Below are 7,673 nucleotides of genomic sequence, written 5' to 3' on the forward strand. Positions count from 1 at the left end.
ACCCGGCAGCCTGTCAGCCAAAGAACAAAAGAAAAAGAGAAAGTCGCCATCTTGCCTCGACAAAATGACTCTTTCTTTTTTTAGACTACGTGTTTGAGAGCGTAAAGGCGTTTGAAGCGAAAGCTCACATTCGTATTACGCTCTTCTTACGCGTATAGCTGCTTAAGAAGCTGTTCTATTTCCCTATGTTTAGTTCCCCCTTGAAGCAGCATTTGACGCAGCGCAGGCATTCTTTTCTCTTCATACCAATGAAGAAACACGATGGCGGAGGCGAAGCTGACAATGTGATGAAGGACGGAGATGAAAACCATGCTGCCTCCCGTCGCACATCCCATTCGCAGGGGACGGCCGCATTTTTGTGGAATTTACCGCAACACGCTTAAAATAGCGCCAATGCCAAGGAACATGGGACCCAACCTCCATAAATGTCCCAGGCACGCAAGGACCGAACATCTCCGCAAAGGACCGAACGCTCCCCAAAAAACAACGGTGTATGTGGACACAGCCATATACCGTAGACAAATGGGAAGCAAGAATGCAGTAGAAACGATGGTCGACTCGACGCTACGAGAGAGAAGCAGCGTTTCGCTATAACACTGCACGGCAGTCGAGATTGAAGAAGTGGCCGTTGCTCTAGCGGCAGCGGAGGGCTATCGGATCGGACAGCCGCTAAAGGCACGTTTATAGTCCGACGTTATCGGCCCGCGGTCGAGCGCCATTCGCGGTCAGTCACGCTACGTCGGTTGCGCTGCCCCAGCGGAAATGCCATACCCTCTATGCTTCAACGCGCGCGCCGTCGGCTGCTATCTTCGGAGCATGCGCAGAACTTTCGCCAAGTCGCGCGCCGTCCGCAAAAGCCGTCTGCGGAGTTGTGTTGGCGCACATGTGTTGGCGCCTTTTTCTTCGCGCGCAATGCATTGTGGTTCGACGAAGTCGGCGGCGCCGGCGCGCGAATGGAGCAGGAGCCAAATTTGCGCCGGGCCCGTCGGGGTGCGCTGGCAGTCGCCGGTTACGTCGGCGCTGCAGTGCATCGGACTATAGAAGTTGTTTTCGCCAACGTAACGTGGCGTGCGCGCGTTACGTCGGACTATAAACGGCCCTTGACTATGCTCTCGGACTCCCCAACAGCCTGCCGCAACTGCTTTCACAGCAGAATCTGTCCCCGAGCACTCCGCATATTCTGCTCAGTAGACTGTGAGACACAAAATAAACAGGCACGGAACCACATGAAGCGATGACACACAAGCTCTTATGGGTACCGGGACACATGGGGTGGCAGGGAAGCAAAAGGCGGACAGGAAACGTCGAGAGTACACTAGTTATTGAGCGTCCAGCGTCGAAAGCCTTGACGAACCCACACCTGTACCCCGAGAGTACTCGCCCATTTTAGACAATTACAGAGGCAGCAGGAAGTGGTACTCCACGCCGGACAAGTCCCTTAGCAGTGAAGAAGCTGTCGCAGGGAGACAACTACAAACAGGGTCGTAACATAACCTCAAAGGGCTAAGTAAAATGCACCCTACATTACATAAAGACAAATGTCCATGGTGCAATGAGAAACCCACATTATACCACATTACATGGGCATGTCAACAAACTGTCGCAGTCCCAATTATATAACACCCAAGTGCGGAGCAATGAGAGGAACTGCTGTCTAGCGACCACTGCGAAAACCAGCAAGATCTAGTCCGGCGTGCACGACGGACATCAAAAGGCAGCGGAGCCCTGGACTGGGGGCAGCCGACCATTGCGATAGAGGACGGATGAAGCAGCGGGTAAGACCTCCGGGGAAGATGCGAGGAGGAAGGCTACCGTGAAGAATCCGCCCCAGCCGCAGAAAAATAATTACTAGAGCTCAGTAAAGGTTTCACTCACTCACGCACACTAGTATTCTTGTATACATCTCCGTAAACTTCTTTTTCTTCCTCAAACCTTATTTAACAGCCATGTAGCGCTACATGTGCATCTGCTATTGGCGGCGAGGAGTTACGGAGTCGCCATCTATCGGAAGCGCCTCGCTGGCCTAGTATGAGGGATCACGTGACGCGCTCCTCATAGGTTTTCCTGTCAGCGCTCACTGAAAACACCACGCGCGAGCTCTCCCGGACATTTCTGCAAGTACTTTCGAAACGACAGAAGTTTCTTACTCTCTAAATAATAATTTTGGGCAAACTGAAAGGACACAATCGTTTACAGACGCCATCTCTTTACCGAATACGTACAGTGAACGCCACTGCGCGCGGTCGCCGCGATGGAGTCTCCCGAACCGGCTTCTTGCGTGAAAGGTAGGTAAACGCTGAGAGCAAACTATCTGGAATATGTTCTTATAGTGTTTGTATAACTACATGGAGTGTAATAGAATGAAGCCTCAATGCAGCGATCGCGCAGGTTCGCAGCGACCGACTGCGCGTCTGCATGCTTGTCCGCGCACTGTTTCGCTTTCGCCACGTGCGCGTTTTCGCACCGTGCCATGAGCTTTAGGCCGCAGAATATGAGCATTTGACAGTATACAAGCAACCATTGTTGCGTGGGCGCTATCAGAGCTGTTCAAAAATAATTTTATTGTAGAGACTTCGACGCCTACGGGGACTGTAATGTGCCGTCGCGACTATTCAATCTTTTTTTTTCTTCTAAATTCTTTGACCTTTCAATACTATTTCTCGAGTTGCGTCGCACTGTATGTTTATCGGTGTTCTCAGCGTGCAATTTCCCGCTGCTTCTTTTTTGTAATCCAGTGCATTAATTCATAACACTAACATGACCATATGCCATGCTTTTTTTAAATGTGCTTCTTACCACTGCCTTTCCACTCCACTGAACTTGCCAGTATCTATAGCATCAACAAGTTCATAGACCAAACCGTCATGACATTAGTCGGGCAGCGGATTCGGGCGAGCGTCTCAGTGCGCGTTTTCAGAACATCGCAGACCGGGCGCCATAGCAGAAATCTTCGTCGCGTCTGTGCTTGCTGCATACTCGAGTTGTAGCCGATGACTGTTTGCCGGTTTTGTGTTTCGCGAGCCAAGCTTCACACAGCTTCTTGTCCTGCGGCTATGTGTGAATAAGGCTGACACCGTGCTCCGTTGCGTCGGTCCGGCATTGCGGCACCGAGCAGTAGCCTACCATATTGCGCGCCTTCAAAGGCAGCCACTACCTATTGTAGTGCTTTCAAGCGTTGTAAACGAGGCACTCGAAGCGGGAAAATCTCGCCACTAAATGAGAACCGCAGCGTAAGAGGGAATTTCAACTCTCGTTTTCAACTCGCTTCGGCGCGCCCGAAGCAGCCGACGCGGCCGCTAAGTCCACGTGATCCCTCCTAGCACGTCACGCCGACGGTGGCGCCAGTCTTTCCAATGGTGGAGCTCGAGGCCAATATGGCGTTCTACCTGGTGTAATCAAATGCAAGTGCAATGGAAAATGCGCACGTCGCGACGCAGTACAGCGCCCTTGTCGAATCGCGTGTCTTCTCGCACGCTACGACGCGTTTATAGGGCATTTTTTCGCGGCAGGCTAGCAAACGCTTCTCACGGTCGAAAAAGACGATGGTGTGCCTCTTCTTCTTATGCTGCTAGGCCGGCACAGTGTATGAGAAACTGAGACTGATGTACGCAACGCAGATATCGATGGCGCACCCATTCGCCAATATTTTTGTGAATCTGTGTCCCATTTTGTCGAAGTGCAGAAAGTGCAGACCCGAGTGGGTTCCAAGGTTGGAAATGTTTTTGCGCATGCCAAAATACTCATGACTTGTGTTAAGAAAACAGCTGACGGCTCTCCATACTATGATCTTTTCATTGTGTTCTTGCGAGCTCGTAAATTCTGAGTCATACGAGGCAATAAAGAAAAAAAGAAAAAAGCTGGAGTTGCTCAGTGGTACAGTAGCTGACTCCCACGCAGCGTACCCAGTTCAATCCCGGCGAGAACTCGGTCTTCCTTTTTCTTTCTCATTCCTGGCGATAGCTGCTGCGAACACCGGCGGCGGCGGCGGTGGTGGCGGACCAGAAACCGCTACCCGAAATGGCTGTTGGAATGAGCCCATAACATCTTACGCTGTAAAATATCGTGACGTGCTCCATATGGGTGAGAACAATACTGCGCCAATTCGACACGCGTAAAGCCTATATTTGTTTTTGTTTCAATACTTGACTCACGTTAGCTGAAACACCCTGTATAGATTAGCTGTAGACTGATCTACAGGAATTGTCTATAGGCTGTGAGTAGCCTACAATCCCAGAAAAGTGCATGGCCGCAAGTTCATAGACTAGACTGGTTTAGAGAAATACTTTGGAGATAGTCTATAGACAATTGCCTACAAACATTCAATATACTTCAGTCCACATAAATAGAACTGTATATACCTTTACACTTTTGTCTGTAGACATTCTGTAGACATTAGTCTACCAACGTGAATATTCATTAATATACACACAGTCGATAGACTCAGGCATTTTATAGACCAGTCTACAAAATGTCATCATCATCATCATCAGCCTGGTTACGCCCACTGCAGGGCAAAGGCCTCTCCCATATTTCTCCAACAACCCCGGTCATGTACTAATTGTGGCCATGCCGTCCCTGCAAACTTCTTAATCTCATCCGCCCACCTAACTTTCTGCCGCCCCCTGCTACGCTTCCCTTCCCTTGGAATCCAGTCCGTAACCCTTAATGACCATCGGTTATCTTCCCTCCTCATTACATGTCCTGCCCATGCCCATTTCTTTTTCTTGATTTCAACTAAGATGTCATTAACTCGCGTTTGTTCCCTCACCCAATCTGCTCTTTTCTTATCCCTTAACGTTACACCTATCATTCTTCTTTCCATAGCTCGTTGCGTAGTCCTCAATTTGAGTAGAACCCTTTTCGTAAGCCTCCAGGTTTCTGCCCCGTAGGTGAGTACTGGTAAGACACAGCTATTATAGACTTTTCTCTTGAGGGATAATGGCACCCTGCTGTGCATGATCTGCGAATGCCTGCCAAACACATCCCAGCCCATTCTGATTCTTCTCATTATTTCCATCTCATGATCCGGATCCGCCGTCACTACCTGCCCTAAGTAGATGTATTCCCTTACCACTTCCAGTGCCTCGCTGCCTATTGTAAATTGCTGTTCTCTTCCGAGGCTGTTAAACATTACTTTAGTTTTCTGCAGATTAACTTTTAGACCCACTCTTCTGCTTTGCCTCTCCAGGTTATTGAGCATGCATTGCAATTGGTCCCCTGAGTTACTAAGCAAGGCTACATCATCAGCGAATCACAAGTTACTAAGGTATTCTCCATTAATTTTTATCCCCAATTCTTCCCAATCCAGGTCTCTGAATACCTCCTGTAAACATGCTGTGAATAGCATTGGAGAGATTGTATCTCCCTATCTGACGCCTTTCTTTATTGGGATTTTCTTGGTTTCTTTGTGGAGGACTACGGTGGCTGTGGAGCCGCTATAGATATCTTCCAGTACTTTTACATACGGCTCATCTACACCCTGGTTCCGTAATGCTTCCATGACTGCTGAGGTTTCGACAGAATCAAACGCTTTCTCGTAATCAATGAAAGCTATATACAAGGGTTGGTTATATTCTGCACATTTCTCTATCACCTGATAGATAGTGTGAATATGATCTATTGTTGAGTAGCCTTTACGGAATCCTGCCTGGTCCTTTGCTTGACAGAAGTCTAAGGTTTTCCTGATTCTATTTGCGATTACCTTAGTAAATAGTTTGTAGGCAACGGACAGTAAGCTGATCGGTCTATAATTTTTCAAGTCTTTGGTATCCCCTTTCGTATGGATTAGGATTATGTTAGCGTTTTTCCAAGATTCCGGTACGCTCGACGTCATGAGGCATTGCGTATACAGGGTGGCCAGTTTCTCTAGAACAATCTGCCCACCATCCTTCAACAAATCTGCTGTTACCTGATCCTCCCCAGCTGCCTTCCCCCTTTGCATATCTCCCAAGGCTTTCTTTACTTCTTCCGGCGTTACCTGTGGGATTTCGAATTCCTCTAGACTATTTTCTCTTCCATTATCGTCGTGGGTGCTGCTGGTACTGTATAAATCTCTATAGAACTCCTCAGCCACTTGAACTATCTCATCCATGTTAGTAATGATATTGCCGGCTTTGTCTCTTAACGCATACGTCTGATTCTTGCCAATTCCTAGTTTCTTCTTCACTGTTTTTAGTCTTCCTCCGTTCCTGAGAGCATGTTCAATTCTATCCATATTATACTTCCTTATGTCAGCTGTCTTACGCTTGTTGATTAACTTCGAAAGTTCTGCCAGTTCTATTCTTGCATTAGGGTTAGAGGCTTTCATACATTGGCGTTTCTTGATCAGATCTTTCGTCTCCTGCGATAGTTTACTGGTATCCTGCCTAACGGAGTTACCACCGACTTCCATTGCAGACTCCTTAATGATGCCCACAAGATTGTCGTTCATTGCTTCAACACTAAGGTCCTCTTCCTGAGTTAAAGCCGAATACCTGTTCTGTAGCTTGATCTGGAATTCCTCTATTTTCCCTCTTACCGCTAACTCATTGTTCGGCTTCTTATGTACCAGTTTCTTCCGTTCCCTTCTTAGGTCTAGGCTAATTCGAGTTCTTACCATCCTGTGGTCACTGCAGCGCACCTTGCCGAGCACGTCCACATCTTGTATGATGCCAGGGTTAGCACAGAGTATGAAGTCTATTTCATTTCTAGTCTCCCCGTTCGGGCTCCTCCACGTCCACTTTCGGCTATCCCTCTTGCGGAAAAAGGTATTCATTATCCGCATATTATTCTGTTCAGCAAACTCTACTAATAACTCTCCCCTGCAATTCCTAGAGCCTATGCCATATTCCCCCACTGACTTGTCTCCAGCCTGCTTCTTGCCTACCTTGGCATTAAAGTCACCCATTAGTATAGTGTATTTAGTTTTCACTCTACCCATCGCCGATTCCACGTCTTCATAGAAGCTTTCGACTTCCTGGTCATCATGACTGGATGTAGGGGCGTAGACCTGTACAATCTTCATTTTGTACCTCTTATTAGGTTCCCAACAAGACCTGCCACCCTCTCGTTAATGCTATAGAATTCCTGTATGTTACCAGCTATATTCTTATTAATCAGCAATCCGACGCCTAGTTCTCTTTTCTCCGCTAAGCCCCGGTAGCACAGGACGTGCCCGCTTTTTAGCACTGTATATGCTTCTTTTGGCCTCCTAACTTCACTGAGCCCTATTATATCCCATTTACTGCCCTCTAATTTCTCCAATAGCACTGCTAGACTCGCCTCACTAGATAACGTTCTAGCGTTAAACGTTGCCAGGTTCATATTCCAATGGCGGCCTGTCCGGAGCCAGTGATTCTTAGCACCCTCTGCTGCGTCGCAGGTCTGACCGCCGCCTTGGTCAGTTGCTTCAAAGCTGCTGGGGACTGAGGGCCGGGGTTTGATTGTGTTGTTCATATAGGAGGTTGTGGCCAAGTACTGCACCAGGGTGGCCAATCCTGCTCTGGTGAGGGAGTGCGTTACCAGTTCTGGTCACCGGGATCAGGCCACACTCCAGGCCTGCTTATGCAATTTTATCAACATGCGGATTTTTTTTATCCGGTGGAAAATTGCCGGCACCGGGATTCGAACCACGGACCTCTTGCAGGCAAGGCGGGTGTTCTACCGCTACGCCACCGCTGCACTCTACAAAATGT

The sequence above is a fragment of the Dermacentor albipictus genome, unplaced genomic scaffold (genome assembly GCF_038994185.2).
Source record: "Dermacentor albipictus isolate Rhodes 1998 colony unplaced genomic scaffold, USDA_Dalb.pri_finalv2 scaffold_25, whole genome shotgun sequence".
Lineage (NCBI taxonomy): Eukaryota > Metazoa > Arthropoda > Arachnida > Ixodida > Ixodidae > Dermacentor > Dermacentor albipictus.